Source organism: Paralichthys olivaceus, chromosome 6, assembly GCF_024713975.1.
Source record: "Paralichthys olivaceus isolate ysfri-2021 chromosome 6, ASM2471397v2, whole genome shotgun sequence".
Taxonomy (NCBI): Eukaryota; Metazoa; Chordata; class Actinopteri; order Pleuronectiformes; family Paralichthyidae; genus Paralichthys; species Paralichthys olivaceus.
This window is the reverse complement of record NC_091098.1, coordinates 16282066-16301967: the sequence shown is the minus strand read 5'-3', so window position 1 is coordinate 16301967 and position 19902 is coordinate 16282066. Positions and strand designations below refer to the sequence as shown.

Genomic DNA, 19902 nt, shown 5'->3' with positions numbered 1-19902 from the left:
CACAAACAAAAGATACATTGAAGATCGACATTACAGCTAAGAGAAAAGAAATTAGCTAAACTAGAAGTTATAGTTCAACATTGAACATTGTAGCAGACAAAGTATCTTCTACTTAATAATCTGGAAAATGTGCTCAGTTTTTATCAAGAAAAATACATGTATTTATTGTTTGACATCGATGTGGTACATTTATGTGAGAGCAGTGATGTAATCAACAGAAGACAAGATGACTCATGGCGTGTCTAAACATATTTCTTCATTTTGCAGATGAGCTCACTACATAGTCCTCTACGTAAAACTCTTGAGACAGAGAGTGGAGAGGACAGACTGACACACACACATTTTTTAACCCCACCAAACATACATCAAAGACATGATGGTAAATGCATTTCTCTTTGACAAACCACACGAGCATCTCTGCTGGGATGGCCCCTGTTAAACATCAACTAACTGCTGAATAACTGGTGATGTGTAATCACAAATATTAACCAAGTGGCAGCAGTGCATTCGTATTGACACACTTATTGTTCGAAGCAGCAAAATGCATTCCACATGGTGATTACTAACGGGTCACTGAATACTCACACACAACCCTGTCTGACATAAGCTATGAGGAATGTCTCACCCACTTTCAAACCCCCTCACCCCTTTCCTCTAAACACACAACATCCCTCCCCCCACTGTCCAAATCCTGACCAAACCCTCCTGCCACAAAAATATTCAAAACAGTACAGCTCAAACTGCAGAAAATGACTTGTACACCATTTAAAATCATTAATCAAAGGTGATTTTTAAAGCAGAAATACAACATGGAGTTTCTGAGATTTGCTGAATTTTAGTTTTCTGTATTGAACTGAAAAGGTTTTAGACAAAATAAAAAGGTCAACCCTACAAAACATTCTGCTTTAGCATTCCGCTCTGCCACACACTCTTCTTCCTTCTCAAAAACCTGGTGCCTACATTACCCACAACACAACTGTCCTAACAGTTCAGCCAGCCAATCAGGTGTGTTGCGCTCGTAGCAGCTAATGGATTCTTGAAGAGCTTCTCTCCAGCAGCGATAAGGAGAAGGCTACAGTGTTTTCACTCATTTGCAAATGTGTAGTCTTGATCCCTGGCGCTGCCGCAGTATATGGCTTGAGGAAATGTATTCCTCCTTGTCAGTGACGTTCCTCTTTTAAAGAAACCATTTAAGGAGGCGCAGGCTGTACTTAACTTGTAACACAGACCTCTTTATTACATTTTAATGGATGCCTACTTAGTGCTAAGTGTGCACTATGGATCTATACATTAGAGAGAAAAACAAATTAAATATATAATCAACCAGGGCTGCCCCCGACCAGAGATGAGTTCAAGCCATTATTCAACTGGTTGTTTGAATATAGATAATTTTGGAGGGGCATAAGAAAAAAAATACTGTGCTGACAAGGAATGTTACTTCAACACTGCGATACATTCAAGATATTAACGGATAGCGATGCATAATAACAAGCCGTCTGTATACACCATCACAAGCAGCAATGATTTATAATGTGTCGATACAACCAGCACAGACATCAACCTATGAACAGCTGTCTAGGGCTGATAGAGCATATAGGTGGACCAATCTCCGGATCCAGACACAAACGCTGTCCGATCCTGACCTATAGCTGATAACTGAGAGTTGTTAGATTTTGACAGAGCGTTTCTACTGTATTTTGATCAGTGTAGCTCTTCTAGCATTAAGGGCTCTGGTTTAGTGGCCCAGGAAACTCAGACCAATCACAGACCAATAGATGAGAGAAGGGATTAGAGACAATTGAGAAGTGAGTGGAAGAAAAGTCAGAAAAGTAGTTTCACATGGCATTCTCCAAAACATAACACGCCATGTTTGAGGTTGAGGAATGACAGGAATATCATCCATTACAGTCTTGGCTTTCTTCCTCTTCTTTTTATGTGTAAAAATACTTTCAAATCATGATGAAACTGCAGCGGATCAGAGGACGTCAGCAGAGTAGGTGATCTTTCACTGGTGGCCCAGTTAAAAGAATACGGCCATATGTGTCCCAGACCACCTCTGAACGTGGTCTGACAGATCAGATCTGACATGCATCCTCAAATATTGACCTGTACTTAGTGCTGTCCACTTGTGATCAGGTCACGCAAGCAAACAGCAATACCAGGTCAGGAACATGGACTTTGATTCTGCTCATTGACTAATGTTTTGTTGACAATAAGGTAGCAACTCTACAATAAATTTACGGGATCAAACACTGGAAATGGAGAAACAGAAAAACTTCTCCTTACAAACAAAACCTTTGGTCTGAGTCGTGAACTGAGACATTCTGCAGAGAGGTTGAAGCCAAGGTCAAACTTGCAAGGTTGAAACAAACTTGAGAGCAGAAGTGGCTGCTCAGGATCCAGGCCAAGGAGGCAGCTAAAGTCAGAGAACCTAGCTGGAGCCCAAAATAGGACAGAGCCATTGAGACTACCCCGGCCCAATTTATCACAACGTTCACAGCTCAGCTCAGAGCAAGGGAGAGAGGACGAAAGAGAGAAATATCGCACAGAATTATCCCTTCATCCGCCTCCGAGCCTTCGCCTGCAGTGCGAATAGAGGAGTCGGACAGATGGAGGGAAGGAGAGAAAGAAAGAGAGGTGTGGTGGTCACAACTAGAGCACAAGCAACATTATGGAGAAACTTTTAGCTTTTTAACTCAAGTGTCCTCTTTGATCATTAGTATGAAATAAGTGAATGGATGAATTAGTCATGGGGTGACTTGGGAACCGAGCCAGTCAGGATATGGTTAGAAATTATGAATATATTACAGCTTTAGCGCAGTCTGCTGTTACAAAATTATAAAGTGTACACACACACACACACACACACACACACACACACACACACACACACACACACACACACACACACACACACACACACACACACACACACACACACACACACACACACACACCACCTCCTCAGCTAACCGTGGTGAAGCAGCTGATGTGCTGTCCCCTGTTTGTAACTCTCTCTTTAACCCATCCTCCTCCGGTCTGTTCTTCTCACTCCTTCCTCGTCTCATCCCTCCCTTCTCTCCCTCTCCCTGTGTTGCAGTGTGACGTCACCATCAGGGAGCTAATGCTGCGTATCCTTAGGGTGCTGCTGCATTCCTCTTTGCCAACTCACATACACAGCACAAATGAAATCCAAGGCTGACACACACATGGAGGCGAGATGGATGGAGTTACCGAGCAGAACACCAACACTGTTCCTCTCGTCCTCCAGTCCATCTGTCCCTCATAGCTACAAGATGTTAAGCGTTTTGAATAAACGTTTTTAAAAACATCATTAATTTGCTAAAAACAGAAGATGGCAACGTCTTAAAATGACGTATGGGGTAAAGCGGGTCATCCACTACTCACAATGCCAATGGTTTGATCCCTAGCTCCTGCAGTCTGATTGTTGAAGTGTCCTTGAGCAAGATACTGAACCACACATTGCCCCTGATGGCTGTACCAGCAGTGAAAGTACGGTGTGTGTGACGGGAAAAAAAAAGTAGTTCTGTATGAATGAATGTATGTAACTGGTGCTGTAAAGCCCTTGAGTGGTCGATAGGACTAGAAAAGCTCTATGTAAATACAGTCCATTCATCATTTGTTTGAACAGTCATAAAACCCAAAGATATTCAGTTTACTGTCATGCGTGACAATGAATAGAATCAGACCCTTGTCCTTTTAGCGACTTCCTGAAACAGCAAGCACTGAAATTCACACAGAAAATTCTCCCACAGATTAATTTTATTCCTCTGAGGATGTTCTAGCCTGCGTGTTGCCTGTGGATGACACACCCCACAGCCTGTTCTCCATGCAGACGTGTTTGTCAGTCTCCCTCAGATGACAAGAAAACAGTAATGAGGCTAAACTCAGCAGTTTCCTTTGCTCTGTGTAAAGAGAAAGTGCAGTCATTAGTTTTCGGTGCGGCGCTGGCTTCCTTGGAAATAAGCTCTGATGGAAAGACTAATCTGAGACAGGATACTGTGGAGCATTGTGTTTGAACACCTCGGCTGATAAACACCCATAGCTTAACAATGCACGAACCAGCAGATGAGAACATGACAAAGAGCTGAGGATGGAAAAACTTCCGAACAATGCCTCTTCTGTCCACGAACATTGGTTTGTACATGAGGACTTCCTCAGGCAAGAACCGGCAAAACGTCAAACACTCGTAGGCGAGTGGTGGAGTGCATGTCAAGAGGGACGACATGAGGCACAACATCAGGGGAAATGGCCTCTGGCGATCGTGGCATATATGGAGCTTCTGATCTATAATAGCTTTCCACGAAGCCTTTTGTGCTGAGCTACTCAGCTGCCCTCCGAGGTGACCTCAATACAGCCAGAAGAAAATAAAAGAGCTAATACGCAAGAGATGGAAGATACGCTGTCATAACATCAATACTGACACATCCTGTTTTCTTATTTCCATCTAAGCTTTTACTGACAACTATAAGACATAATATAAAATGTTTTTTTAATAAGCTCTAGAATGACTAGACCCATCACTGCAGCAATGAGGTCCCTTAAACTTTAAACTGCTTATTCTCTTTACCCACCTTTAGCTTCCACTTTGTGTTACAATCCCTCGAATGCAGCTCAGCAAGCAAACACTGACCATGGAAACATAATGAGAGAATTTCATCATCCAGTACACTAAGACTCAGAGTGCTCAAGCCACAAATCAGCTGAACTCACAAAGGTACTTTTAGCACCAACTGTAGGTGAAATACCTTTTGGTCAGAAGAGTTCCAGTAAAATAACATAAAGATTTTGTGTACATTCTTTGTGCGGCAGTGGATAACGTTTACAAGGTACAGATCCGTGTGAGTAGTCTGTAGGATAGAGCTGAAAAAATGTGAACCTGTCCCTTAAATGTCACGTTCGGTGTTTCACCAGGAAATTGTTTAACAGGTCCTCACCCCTCTCCTCCCACACACCATCAGTTTAGTAGATGACAGCCTAAACAAGAGACTGTGTTAAACAAAAGCTTTGCTACATCTGACACACGTGTAGTCGTTTGGTGTCTTCATCTCACTAAACCATGACATAAATAAAGTTATTGATTCATTCAACTACTGGCTGAGTGAAAACCCATGGAGTTTAGAGTAGAATCTGTAAACTGAAACTAGTTTTCAGACTGTTGGTTCGGACAAAAGATGGAATATTTCACTCAATTATCTGACTTCAATGCTGAAAATCAAATTAGTTGATGATGCTTTGCCTGGACGGTGGTCCTTATATTCAAATGTATTTTTTAATGCTACAATATTGTTTCATTTGTGTGTTAGATTATTAACACGTTTGATGTCTTGTTAATGAAACACTTGGTCAGGAAACCCTGTAAAAACGTCACTTATTCAGTCTTTTGATGAGAGATTCTACTTGGCCAATTATGTTTTTTTATTTGTTTTCTTTTCAGAATATCCATATATCCAACCCACCATGAAGAGTTTGTTTATATAAAGTCCAACATGTAAATGTGCCAGATCTGTAGTCTCTGACAGGTTGATGGTAAAAAAACAAAACCGATATTCACTTGTATAAAAACAGAGATACACAGATACTTTCAATTTGACATAGTCTTGTGGATTTCCACAGCATTTCTCTCCACTGCCACCCTTTCATACATGTGCCACACCAGGTATCACTTTCGCTTCTGTCCACTACCTGAAAACAGCTGAGACTCCGAGTTTCTCCTGGTCGTGCCACTGAGCAATGCTGTCAAGATGCATCCACCCTTTATAGAGACAACCAAACAATCACTCTCTCATTTTTTTAAGTATCCGATCAAAAAGCACCAATCTGCTTGTCTTTGAACTGTGGGAGAAAGTCGCAGTACCTGTAAAAAACCCACGCGAACACAGACCGTGATTGGAACCAGGGAACCCTCTTGCTGTGAGACAACGCTGCATCACTGTAATGCTTGTTATTAAAACAAGAAGTTGATATCGATAATCATCACGACAAATGTCACATCATTATTTCTTTCAAGTTTGAAGACTTGGTTTGTCCTTCTGAGGGAAGGCTGTGATTTTAAGATTAAACTTCAACACTAATCATTTTACAAATCAAGGTTTATATATTAATCAATCATGTGTTTACCTCCTCACTGTGTTTGCATAAGAAATGGTTCGATACATGCAGAACTTTTGTCATGTTGCTATTCATGAGAATTATATTGTGTTATCACTCAGCCATCACTCGTACAAATTAAGACAACTTTTCCTGCAAGAATGCACACACACACACACACACACACACACAAACCAGGAGGATGTGGGACAATCTTTTATGCGTTATTCTCCGTTTTCTGTATGTGTGTGTGTATAGAAACACAGATTGGGAGGCGAGGCATGACAAAGTTGTGCAGGTTTCACTTTGGGAGAAACGAGGGTCTGAGCTCGAGCAGCCGGGCCCAGCACAACAAGGGTGTGGTGGCTCACACAGAGGAATGTCCTCAGGTCAAACAAACAATGTTTTAACGCTGATTTAGTCCAGAACATGGAGGACACACTTCCTGACCGCAGAAACTACAGGAGAAGAACTCACTCACTCCTCAGCACAGAAGCTGTTTAGATTGTTTTGGTATTTTGTTGCTTTCTAATCATTAATGTTCAGAGGGAAACTATCTACTGCTCCCTCCTGATCACTGGACAAACAGGTTTCAAGAGGAGACGAGAAACTATTTCTAAGGCCTGAACACAACTGCCCTTATAATTAAATTACATAATCAGGTATACGATACAGGGTGTGTGTGTGTGTGTGTGTGTGTGTGTGTGTGTGTGTGTGTGTGTGTCACAGGATCAGAGTTGTAAAGAGTAATCTGGTGTGTGAGGATCTTTTCCTTCATGTTCATCTTGAAGGAACCTCGGACAAACTTCATACTTCTACAACAAGTAACAGGTCTGGACTCGCAGAGCCGCTGCTGCTGTCTGGGCTCATTTAAATGCGTCCGAACACTTTTCTTTAAAATCCTCAAACTCGCGTCGTCATCGGCTCAGTCCGATGTGAGCCGGACAGAAGCGGCAGAGAAGGAGAGTGTGGTCTTACCTTTCACAGGACTGATGTTTCAGGTCTGGAGCTGCTCCGTGTTTCCTGCTCCGGGTTTCCTGCTCCGGGTTTCCTGCTCCTGAAGCAGCTGAGAGTCAGAGTGAGAACTAACCGACGCTCACAGCACCACGACCCTCCCAGACTGCTGCGTTCACGGCGCCTCAGAAACTCCCAGTCCCCAGTGCTCCCGAGTCCCCTGCTGTGATTGTAGGGCGAGACAAAAATGTAAGACATCATTTGATACTGATGATTATCATAATACATCTCACATTATTATTTACTTTAAGCTAAAAAGATTGATTTTGATGCCGGAGTGAAGGTTGTGGTTTTAAATCTGAACTTAAACACTTGATAAACAGCAAAATGTTTTATATGTTTTATAAATTATAAATTTCTCAGGTTTCTGAAGAACATTGAAACAAATTGTGTACTGTACCTCCTTATGTATTGGTAGCCTATATATTTAACTTTTGTTATATTTAGCTCGATGACATGATATTGCGATCTTTGTCACTAGTCAAGGAGGTTTTTGTCTGTTAGGTAACAGGATTCTGCAAACTACTGTACAGGTTACCAAGAAACTGAAAGCATGCGGCATGTTTCAGGATAGAACCCATCACACTTTGGTGTAGATCCAAGCACCGTATTATTATTTACTTTCTTTAACATTGCAAGACAGGACGTTTTGTAATATTTTGGATTTCTTAGAGAATAATTCATAGATCTGATTAGTCACTACTTGAACCAAAGACAAAAAAAATAAACACACTTTTCACTAAATATCAGCCATTAATGGTTTTCTTTACATTCAGGTGGTTGATGTATAAAAAAGCAGGTCATTTTTCTTTTTAGTTTTAATGAGCACCATCAGACCTGTAGCAAACACTGTCACTATCGCTAATTACAGTAACTGAGAAGCTCATCCACTCTCTATGGAGTGTTTAAGGGTCCATACATTGTGTTAATTTACTTTATTATATTATTGTGAATTATTTTCATAGATTAGAAAGTAATTGATAATAAGATACATTACAAAAGATTGTAATTCGCTTTTCCATCGTGCTTACATACTTTAGCCAGTATAATCATAGAAGAGGTTTTAAATGATACATTTCTATTTAGTATGAAAGTGAATTGAAGTCAGAGAACACAGCAGAAACTCTGTATTAAAACACAAAAGCCTCAGCTGGCGACCACACACTTCACTAGGAGTTATGGTTGGAGAATTTACGACTGCACGTGAACGCAGCACAGCGTCTTGGCCTTTTGAGAATCCAGCGCCTGCACGCTATTGGCTGAGAAGATTCAACCGTTGAAACGTCTCCGCCCCCTTACGGACGGTAAATGATGACGTAATTTATAAACAGGATTGCCCTTTAGTTTTAATGGTTGTTTGTTTTTATTTCACTTTACAAACAATCTTTCAATGTTATTCAGGGTTTTGTTGATGCTTTAGTTTGAACTTACAATTATTATCATCAATATTTTGTTATCTTCGTCGTTGTTGTGCAGAGAAAATGACTTTGACCCCAGAGCCTCTCTCCCACAGTGCAACAGGAAATCACACAACAGAGATCTGATGTCTCTAACACGTCGTCTCCTCAGTGAGGTTGTAAGTTCATTCCCCCTAAAGTGCTGCACAAAAATATGCTGCAGCTTCTGTGAAGAACCCTCAGTGGCCTATTGTAAGAACTCCAGATCACATCACAACACAGTTTCTATTATGTCAAATCAGAAAGTTGTACCCAAAGAAAAACACCTAGCAGGCAAATCTACTGCGGTCAAACCAGCGCGTACTCTAACAAGTCCAACAGTATAAGTCTCATGAAGAACTCAAGACAAAGAAAGCACTTTATCCCTCATTCTTGTTCTGTGGAGAGGATTTTAACAGAGGATTACCCAAATAGTACACAGTAAGAGTACTTAATAGTATTTGTGGCAATACTCTAAGAAGTACTAAGTCCAACAATATAAGTCTCATGCAGAATTTAAGGCAAAAAAGCTTTGTATCCCTCATTAAAGATAGCAGAAGATGCTAGTTCTTGTTCTGTGGAGAGAATTTATTCATAATAAATTATGTTTATATACTGTCATGTTTATTTATCGCCAGGTTTAATAAACTGAGCTCTGTATATTAAGTTTTGAGGAAAGAAACAGCTCCTCTAAACCTCAGAGCTGCTTCACAACGTTTACCATAAACGTGTAATAATTTACGCGCTCTAGAAACGACAGTTGGCTGGTTGAACTGCAGTGCAAAACTCTGATGCGTTGGTTTTCTTTCTCATGGGGTTCAAAATGTGTCAAAACAAAGACGTGCTTGTTGAGAGAAAGGACCCACAAGATTCCACAACAAAATGAATGTGTTTGGCCTCTCTGCATCCCCGGCAGTAATTTGAACACTTGGTTGTTTCCATGGTAAAAACCTGCATAATGTAGTTTCAGATTAAACAATGTGCTGTGACACCTTCCATAAAATGTGATGCTATTACTGCAGACAGTGTGAGAGGCTGGTGCACGTTGACTGGAGAAAACAACAGACACAACATAATCCTGCATATGACTTAAAAACATCCCTGTAACCTCGATCATTTTATCACTGTCCCTGTATAAACCTGCAGTTTGACACTTTGTCAACTGCATATTCTGGAAGTGGCTCATACCCAGTGGTATTTTCCAACATTTAGCAACACTACAGCCTTACTGGATTAACACACACCAGTCAAATATACACAGTCTCCTCAGCACAGTCCCGAAATGAAAAGAAATCCAATGATAAATGAACACAATTTAGCAGCAACACACTGTTACTAAATTTGTTTTGATTAAAGACCATAATCTGCAATGGACGACTACCAATAAACTGTCAAGAGAGCGTTATCATGAATCACTCAATAGAACAATGAGTCCTGAAATGAGCTTCATCTGCTCAGCACAGTACAGAGAGATCGTACAAGTAGCCTCCAGGGGACAACTCGTCAACACCCACGCTGCTAAAAGTGAGCCAGACTTTGTTGCAGTAACTTAGAAAGTACAAAGTAAGTGGTTGGATGGAATAAAGGATGAGTGTCAGGCAGGAGTTGTCATCAGGAAGAAAGGTAGAGGGAGGGAAAAAGAACTGTGGCATGATTTAGAAACTGGAAGCAAAATAAAACAAGCTCAAAATGAAATAAACATCAAGGAAAGCAACAGGCGGAATCAACTAGTCCAGAATAACTATTATCCTTCCAATAACATTTCCAGGGTATAAGTGTTGATAACTCAGAAAGAAAAAAAAGTTGAGAAGAATCAATCAAAATCAGTAATAGTATATTTAAAAAATCATGCAGAACTCATGAGTTGCTGAATGGATATATTCAACTGCACAAATGAATTAGAAAAAACAATGCACACAAGTTTGACTACTTGTCAGCAGGAGCAGTGTGACAGGTCGTTTGTTTTTTGGACGACTAATCAAAGACTTGTCCTGCTGGGTTTAAAGAGGTTAAGATTTATCATTACTTCAATATATTTATTTTGTTGTGAGGTTGTAATCAATAAATACATATAGGATGGACACAGTTTATAGCTCATGCTGCCGTATCCCCAGTGTGTCAAATCAAACTGAAAAATGATCAGTTGCTGCTCAACAATGTGTGAAACCAACAAGAAAACTTTTTGCTACAGATCCTGTGTTTTATAAAGATGTGAAATAATCAACAATGGGCTTTTCTAAATTAGCTAAATTAGCTTTTAGTTTCTATTCCTGAAATTATAAGTGCTGAGATATTCTTAAAGTAAATTCTGAAATGTAAGCTTTTCATTTTGAATACAATATCTAACTTTAGGAAGCCTGAAGGTGCAGCAGAAGTAAAAAATACAATGACCTAAACCTTTTTTTGATTAATTAAACCGTATGGATTCTGTGTGGTGGTCACACAAAACCTTCACCCTCAGGTGAACATCAGAATGTGTTTTAAATCTCTGTTCATCATCTTTTCATCACTTCAGATTAGTTAAAACAAGAGAGGCAATCTCAAAGCTGCAGTAAAACCATCATGTCCCCAGGGGATGTTTATCACGAGAGAGGAGGCAGACGAGATGTCCTCATGTTGCCCTGTAGCTACACCAGGGGACAGAGCGACCTCTAGCGACGTCACACACTCAGTACAACCTGCACACTCAACACTGTCTGTAGCCTACATGATAATCTTCATCATCAGGAGGAAGAACACCTCATCATCCTCAGTTAAATGGTGCTCTCACTTTAACAACTGTAACTGTAACAACAGAACACTCAACAACTGATAAAGCACTTTTTAAAGGTCCAGTGTGTAAGATTTAGGTGAAAGGGATCTATTGGCAGAAATTTAATGTAGAATAATCCTCATGATGTTTTCACTAGTTCGTTTCATCTAAATTGTATGAATTGTAGTTTTCTTTTACCTTTATATATTTAAATACTTTACATTTACATCGATTAGTCACTACAGAACATACATGTTGAAATATCTGATAACTTATTAACTGTTTGAGGGTTTTTTAACAACAAATTACATTTTGTATTTCAGTTTCTCAAATGTAAGTATTTTCAGATTTTCTCCTACTTTAACTATGTTAAACTGAAAGTAAATTTAACATCTTTGTGAGCTTTAATAAAAGTCAAAAGGAATGCAGGTCTGACCACTAGAGGGACCTCTAATCACACAAGTGGTGACATTCACCATCCCTCCGCTGTTTGCTTTTCTTTTTTGTGATTGCATTAAAATTCACTTTCTTCATATGAGGTGTTTTATCAGGACTAATTTTACCAGCATTGGCAGCCCATGAACCATCCCTGCCTACTGCTCATGCTCATTTACCTCCATAGAGGATAAGTTTAGGATTTTTAAACTAGGCCAAAATCAAATAAAAAGAATCATATTTCACCAGAAGATGACACCAACCTCGTTTCCCTCCTCCTACTCATGCTTGGAGCTGATTTTTCTTCAAAATAGTGCTATTAGTAGCGGGAAATGTGGGCTCACTGGTTCTCTCCTCTCCAAAGCATCTTTTATCTCGGCTCCCTCTGGTGTCTTATTCCTCAGTAAGCTGGAGTCAGTTGAGTAAAAGATACTACAGGGAAAAGAGGAAGAATGAGTGCAGGTTCCCCCTGCTGAATCTCATATAAAATGCTCCCAGATTGCAGCCAATGGCCAGCATGGATTATCATTAATCATGCGTAGGTGTTGTCATCAAGGGGGGGGGGGAGATGGAGAGGAGGTCAGAGGAAAGAAGTGAGAGGAAAAGGGGGAAGCAGGTGGGAGAGGAGGAGTGAGGGCCGGGTGAGACGAGTGAATGAATGCACTGTAGTCGCACTGGCAGCGTATACAAATGGACTGAATTGCTTTCAGTGTCCGTGCTTTGCACAGCGATGCCTCTATATGGGGTTATATAGACACACATTTGTATGGAGGGGGTGTTTTCTCACTGTCAGGCAATTTAAACCTGTGTGAATGCGAAGCCGGGGCAGGGGCGGACTTCTTGTTCAGGCGGACCATGTTCACAAGGAGTTTAAAAACAATTCTTGTGAGGCTTTGCAGGGATGAGCGAGCCATGTAAACATAAAAAACCAGGAAATGAGGAGACAGTCAAAGTTTTATCCCATTTTACTTGGGCCGAATATCCAGCTGTGCAGCTCAAATATGCAAAGCTAAAGGCGTGCATGTGTGCTTGTGTTTGTGTCAGGCTCCCTAATCCAGCTTATGTACACTGAGCCACAGTGGAGCAGGGTGCTGGGTACAGGGATGTGTTAAGGGCACAGTATCTGCGAGGACCTTTCAAGAGGAAGAACGGTCTCTAAACCCTGAGAAACTGTATGCTCTCTCTCTCTCTCTCTCTCTCTTTCTCTCTCTGTGTCTCTCTGTCTCTCATGCACCATAGTACAGTATAAACCTGACAAATACATTTGCAGGAAACTTTTCTCTCTATCCACCAAATAGAGCCTTTTCTGTCTGATCCCATCCTGATAAGAACAAAAGCTGTTTACGAGATTTAGAGAAGGAGAGACAGAGGAAGAGGAAGAGAGAGAGAGAGAGAGAGAGACTAAGGCTTTGTGTGAAAGGGAGAATAAAACGGAAAAACTGAGAGCAAGAGAGGATTAAAAAAAGAAAGACAGAAGGAGTGAGAGATATTCCTGTCCCCGAACCGGTAGCGTGGAACCGCCTAATCCCAGATTTTTATGGGTGTTGTTTTCCCTGAAAAGCTTTGGATTATGAGTGGCTGTTGCATTATAACGCCTGTATCTCATTGTGCTCAGGAGATTATAAACATGACCCCATGGCCCTGCTGCTCAGATGAGTTGATGGAGCTGAGAGGTCAAGACACGAAGCGAGAGAGAGGAAGAATGAGAGGAGACTCTTTTTTAAGGATTCGGTTTTGAAAAGTATATCAATGGCAGAACAGAAACAGAAAATACAATTCTCTCGGTCTCCCTCCAGTTTTTTCTCCCCCAGACATTTCTCTCTTGCACTTTATTTGTCCTAAGTAATATAATAAGGCCCTGGATGCCATATTGCAACAACTTATATTTGCATATTTTGCATTAGAATCTATCTTCACCTTTGCCACTGAATATTTTAAAACGTGATGAAAACACGTCTTGTCGCAGCTTCTCTTGTTGCACACAGACAGAGTTCTCCAGCTGGTGTGCATATCATCCTTCACATATGGGATAACTGACTCCCATTGACACATGGATATCTGATATAGGTTTGAGGATCTTCACTGTCATCTACATGTGCGACATTGTTTTTTTTTGACGAGGCTATTTACATTATCACAAACATCAGCAAATGCATTGCACTGTAGTGGAAAAAATGAATTGTATTCTGACAATATCAGAGCTATATCTGGCAGTTGTGACACTCAAAAATGCAATTTGCTTTTATGCTGCTCCATTTCGAATCATTGTTTATGGTAAACATGTTATTTCTATGTGGAGTTTGCATGTTCTGCTGTGACTGGGTGGGCGCTCTCCAAATATCCAACCTTCCCACAGTCTAAAGGTTAATTGGAGACTGTAAATTGACCATAGGTGTGTAAAAAGTGGGTGTACCCTGCTCCGCACCTCTCAGCTGGGATTGGGTCTTGCCCATCGCCACGCCACCTGAAAGGAAAAGCTGTTTGGATAACAGATGGTTTCTGGGCCAGTGTCTATCACATGATGAAAGTGGATGCCGTTATTCCCCCTTCGGCCAGTATGTCTAAATTACTTAGCGTGATTCCAAATCAACACTAATGTTCATAAGCAGCCGACACGATTTATACAGACCTGGACGATTTATTCGACCTGGACAACACATGATTTTGTGGTTACGGTTCCTTCCGCTGCAGAAAACAAACCATACAGCTTTCAAATAAAGTCCCTTATAAAAACTAATAAATGCACATTTTTCAAATTTTGTCATTGCCCACTTTCACAGCAACTACTCCAGGTTGAGCCAAGACAAGCAGAGATGTCCTTACTTTAAAGCTACTACAAATTACTGCATTACTTTCAATCACCACTCTGTCCCAAACTGCATGTGTGTAACAAAATGAGTCTGTCCATGTGAAAAATAATGAATATATCCTTCCACTTTTATTACAATGTTACTTTAATGTAATGTTAATGTACAGTAAATGTCATTCAAAGAGAAGGAATTAGTCATACACTGAGAGGAGATCAGTGCAAGGTATGTCTAGGATGTCTGTGATGTAATTTTAATGGAGCTAAGTGTAGTGTAGTTGCTGATAATGAGAGTCTCGTGCGTGGCTCGTCGAGCCTTCATGCTGGAATGCGCTGCCATCAATTAGCAATGAGGGCGGAGACTGGTCTTTCATGCTCGTCGTAGCTTTGAAGGAATTAGTCCATTTGAACATTTACATCTTTTGAGTGAAAGAGCGAGAGACGGAAACAGACACCGAGAGCAGAGTCGGTCGGTTGCACCCTGCTGCTTTATCTGAGATGAAGTGTTCTCATCTCTCAGCTCAACGTACAGCCTCTGATAAGTAATTCGCTGAAACTTTGCTTTACACGGTAACTCACATTATTCAGGCTTCTTCAGCAGTTTCACTTTTAGAGATAAAAGCTCAGATTTCTTGATTAAGGGAAACAACTTTTAGGGGATTTCTGAATTTTCTCAAAGATAAATGGAATTTGAATGTCCATGTCAACACTTTTCATTCATACATGTATGAAGAGCATATACAGGGACATATCACTTAGTACTGTTCCTGAAGGAGTTATTAGTTGCACAAGGAGTCAGTGGGAACAATAACAGAAAAACAGCCTGATGGACAGAAGGAGACACACAGAAAGACAGGAGGGAGTGCACCAGTGAACATTAGCAAGGCGAGGGATAGTAAGAACAGAGGAGCTGCCATCCAAATGGATTATACAACACGCAACAACAACAGTGACAGCTACACCTTCCAGCTGCTGTCTTTCATATGCTAATGCTGGTATTACTGCTTGCCAATGCAACACAGGAGACAATCAGCGTGTCTGTGTGTGTGTTTGTGTTGCTCATTCCTAATGAAGTGATGCGCTCAGCACTCTGTGCCACATGGTATCGGTAACAAAAGTCATCTGGCAGGGTTTGGAAACACGTGCACATGTGTGCACATAATATTGTGTAAAAAGCTTTCATCTTCCCTTTGATGTTTTTACATGAAAAAAATGGAAAACAATAGTAAGCTGGACAAGTTTTTGTTATACCAATGTGAAAATCCAGTGTTGGCAGGCCAAGGGACATTACATTATTTTCCTGAAAAGTCTGGTGATATACTATATTTTTCTCACTGGCAACAAATCCCATGAAAAGAGCAAAACTAATAATGAAACAATCTCAGTAATGAGTCCTGCCTGTGGAGCTACAGCCTGATATACAGCAGATTTTTCATTTGTTCTTTACGCAACCACTGTTTTCCAAAAAGTATAAAACAAATTAATTGAGCCACAACATTGCACTGCATGGATGACACGTCCCTTCATAAAACTGAAAATGGTTTAATCTGAGAATCACATATACACCAACAGTTGAAATTAGTCCCAAACAAAGGCGTTATTCACTCTTGTTTGAGTGACATTTCCTAAAAACGACAGTGCCCAGCTGTTGTATGAAATAGAAGAACTGCATATCTGTAACTTTTTTTTGTAGATTTACATCTTCAAAAGGAACCAGTTGACAGTTGTTTGTCTCTCGGTGGCAAACTGTCCAGTCCCAGTGCCTCTCCAAGACCCTCAAAAGGAAAGGCAGAGTAGAGGATGAATGGATAAACGGGGGGTTAGATTAGAAGGGGGTGGGGAGGTCAGTGGAGATGAGGGGTCACAAGTAGACAGGATCATGTCAACAGCTCTCAATCCAAAAAGATTGGGATCTTACTGAGTCATATTTGAATGTGTTTGTATTTTTTATTAACTTACTTGAACAACGTATTTTATTACTGTTTTTATTTCATGCTGTCCTTCACAACTGTTCCCAAACCAGGTAACTGTAAAGTTAACTACTTGTATAGAACAGAAAGAATCAGTGAGGATTACATGTCGGAGCTGCCATATGGTAGATTGTCTGCAATCACTAATTTCTCTTATTATACACGGCCATGTGGCAAACTGCTCATGTCTGTAAGGATTATCTCATGGTCCAGCAACATTTGTCTCCATTCCAGCTGTTTTACTGAGCTGGTTTACCATTCACTTCAGTGATTGAAGGACGTCTATGACAATAAATGTGATTAAACTATTTTGAGCTACACTATTAATATGTCCACGTGGCTGTGTGTGTGTGTGTGTGTGTGTTACTGCTTGTCCACTGAACCTCCAGGGCTGTCATGTGGTCTGTAAAGCTTCCCTCTCTGGGAATTGACTATCTATTCTGTTACAGGGATGCAACAAGGTCTGTGATTGGCACATGTTGAAATCCTCTCTTGTGTCACTGAGAGGCCACCAACTGGAGTGAGTGAGAGTGTGTGTTTTTATTTGTGTGTGTGTGTGTGTGTGTGTGTGTACATGTATTGGTGAGGATGTATGTGTGTAAATGCCACAGATCCCAAAGGAATTAGGTTGATTTCTGATGGCTTTCAAGCAGCCCTGGGACCTTGCATGCATGTCTCTGTTTGTTATCTTGCCGTCCACATGCTGAGTTTAACTGTGCTGCCAGCAAACGGTGCAGGAGACAAATCCCATGGTTGGGTTATCCATGATTCACCCATGCCACTTGAGAAAGAGGGAGAGACCTAGGAATGAGGAGGCAGAGAGGGAGAGGGAGAGAGTGAAAGGGAACGCTCTGGTATATTAAGAGATAATATATAGAGGGGTTAAAAAATGAGAAATAAAAACACAGAGGTTGGCACAAGGTAAAAAATAGAAAATAGGAGCAGGAGAGGAGGAGTGCTGAAGGTCTGAGAGGGAAAAGAGGAGAGAGATCAGTAATCTGAACTCTTTGTCAGAGTAACAGATTAGCTCACTGGGTGAAATGATATATGACTGGCACCAGGCCTCCTCACATGGACATGCGCACAATCACTACCCCACTATGGATCAATTACTCTGTCATCCATGTGTGCAACCATACATCATCCCCTCGATTACATCTTTCTCTCTCACACACACACACACACATACAGTGGTACTTCTATGCTGACTCCTCTATATACTCCACTACAACTTCAGCTGTACTTTGTTTCATCGACTGTGTTTGTGGGTGTGAGGCTAGTGTTTTACGACCACATTTCACCACCACCTTAACACCTACTACTGTCCATATATTTCTCTTGATGCCACAGGAAAAAACTGCACACCTCACACTCACAAACTCACACACACATGCACAGACAGTCCCACACACACACACAAGCCGGAGCTGCTTCTTTAAATGAACTGCCCTGGTCAGAGTGACCAAGTCTGGACAAAGTTATTTGTTAGTAAACTTCTTTGGGCAGTTTAGGTCATTTCAGGCAGCGGAGAAGCAAAGGCAACCCCACCCCCACCCTCCTCCACACACACACACACAAACACGGGTCAGTTTGGTCGGGCACGGTGCCGATCACCCTCTGCTTCTGTTGGAGTGGTCTACTGGGAAATGCCCATAGTTCAGCTAAAGTGAGTTCAATTTAATTTGAACTTCAGACGGCCCAGAGAGACGGAGTGAGGCAGCCAATATTGTTTTGTCCTTCATGAAGTGACACAAACATTTCAGACTCTCCGCATGTCCAGCATCAAGGCCCCAGGAGAGGCACTGATGACGCAGTTAGAGTTGTGTGACTGTGTGTGGGGGTGCGTGTATTTTGTTGTGAGACCATGCCTCTTTCTGTTTGTTTTACAATCTGTCCCTGACCACGATGAATATCATGTATCCAACAGGTCTTGTCGCAGCCCATATGCTGCTCTTCACATTAGTGGACGGTATCATTCACGTTCATTGCATATGCTTCTCTGCAAGCGGTTGTTTCCTCATGAAGCCGCCAGGGAGCGCTGCTCCACTTCAGAGCTGACAGTGGAGCAGCGCTCCGTGTCTTCCAGACGGCCAGACAGGAGCGCAACAACAGTCGTCCTGACTCCCCGACCGCAGCGCACCTCTGTCCCGCCACACCGGCTACACTTTATCATCAATTCTCCTCAAAGAGGACGGAGAGGAGGTCAACGGTGCACATCAGAAGCCTGACTGGGCTGTTTCAAGTTGGATGTTTCCTCTTCGTTTATATGGCACAATAAGTAAGTTTCCTGTCTCACCGGCTGCGCACAAGAGGAGGAGAGGAGCGGAACTTTCACAGGACCATTCCCTGCACCTTTTCTGGCACTGTGCGCTTTTTTTTTTAACCACAGGAGCAAATATCTGCCACTGGCTCCCTTTTCTCCAGACCGGAGGCTGCGGAGGTGGATGGTATGGTGTAACTTTTCCGCTCCAGCCGAACCTGAGCGGCCGGTGTGCACAGAGGAACCGTTTTATGGTGCTGGAGAGGGGGATGAGAGCCTCTCCTCCGTCTCGGATAGCGGAGCGGCTATGAGGAGAGAGGTCAACCTGCTGGGCTAAAGAGAACAAGACCACACCGCACCAACAGGTATGGATCCATGGATAACCACCCGGAAACCACGGTGCCTGCTGTGGTTTTATTAAGTAGATGAAAAGTGTCCTTGATAAAAAAAAGTGGCTGCTGGTCATGTCATTGAAACCAATTTACGCACGGATTAAATTGCACCTAATCCGTTCATTTTAGGTGAATACATTATATTTTATGAAAGCTCTAGTTGTACAGAAAAGACTGATCATGGTTAATTCCCAACAACCTGCTCGGTTCTGAGTTTTATCATCGCGGTTGTGAATTTAGCGTGAAGACAAATTATTGCGGTTGTTCCAGGTGTTGCCTCTCCCCTTGCTCTTCTCTCTCTGACACACACACACACACACACACACACACACACACACACACACTCACACACACAGGGGCACGCAGGTCTTGGATCTGTGCGTATATGGACATATGGCGCCGAGTTCAGTGCGCTATTTTAAGCAGAGCTGCTGTTTAGCAGCGGGAAATAGCTGTCTTACTTCTTGTTGATTGATTCTATGTGCTGGGATATTTCCACTGTGCTAAATAAACTATATCCTCGCCTTTATTAAAGAGAGAAAGTGGATAAGGGACATTTATACTCCCCTTCGACGCGTGACGCACTATGATACTTGAAAACAAATGCACTCACCCAGCAGTGGTTTGTGTTGTCTTCACATGGCAAGAATATAACGTGCACTATTTTAACAGGTTAAGAATGAGAATATGTGTGCAGGGAAACACATGCACCACGACACCAGAGCT

At 41.7% G+C, this 19902-nt stretch overlaps 2 protein-coding genes across 3 annotated transcripts in view; one reads left to right on the top strand and one right to left on the bottom strand.

Annotated features, from left to right (window-relative positions):
- Window positions 1-19902, bottom strand: part of LOC109635178 (rho-related GTP-binding protein RhoA-D) — a 59937-nt gene that overhangs the window by 10824 nt on the left and 29211 nt on the right. The window contains exon 2 of one of the 2 annotated variants that reach the window (XM_069526022.1): window positions 7090-7155. The gene's annotated coding sequence lies outside the window, so the exon portion shown is untranslated. Of the gene's footprint in view, window positions 1-7089; window positions 7248-19902 lie in introns of those variants that run through there. The other variant, XM_020096170.2, reaches the window with a different exon arrangement.
- Window positions 18605-19902, top strand: part of LOC109635179 (chemokine-like protein TAFA-2) — a 74919-nt gene continuing 73621 nt past the window's right edge. Inside the window, exon 1 of the mRNA XM_020096171.2 lies at window positions 18605-19149. The gene's annotated coding sequence lies outside the window, so the exon portion shown is untranslated. The remainder of the gene's footprint in view (window positions 19150-19902) is intronic.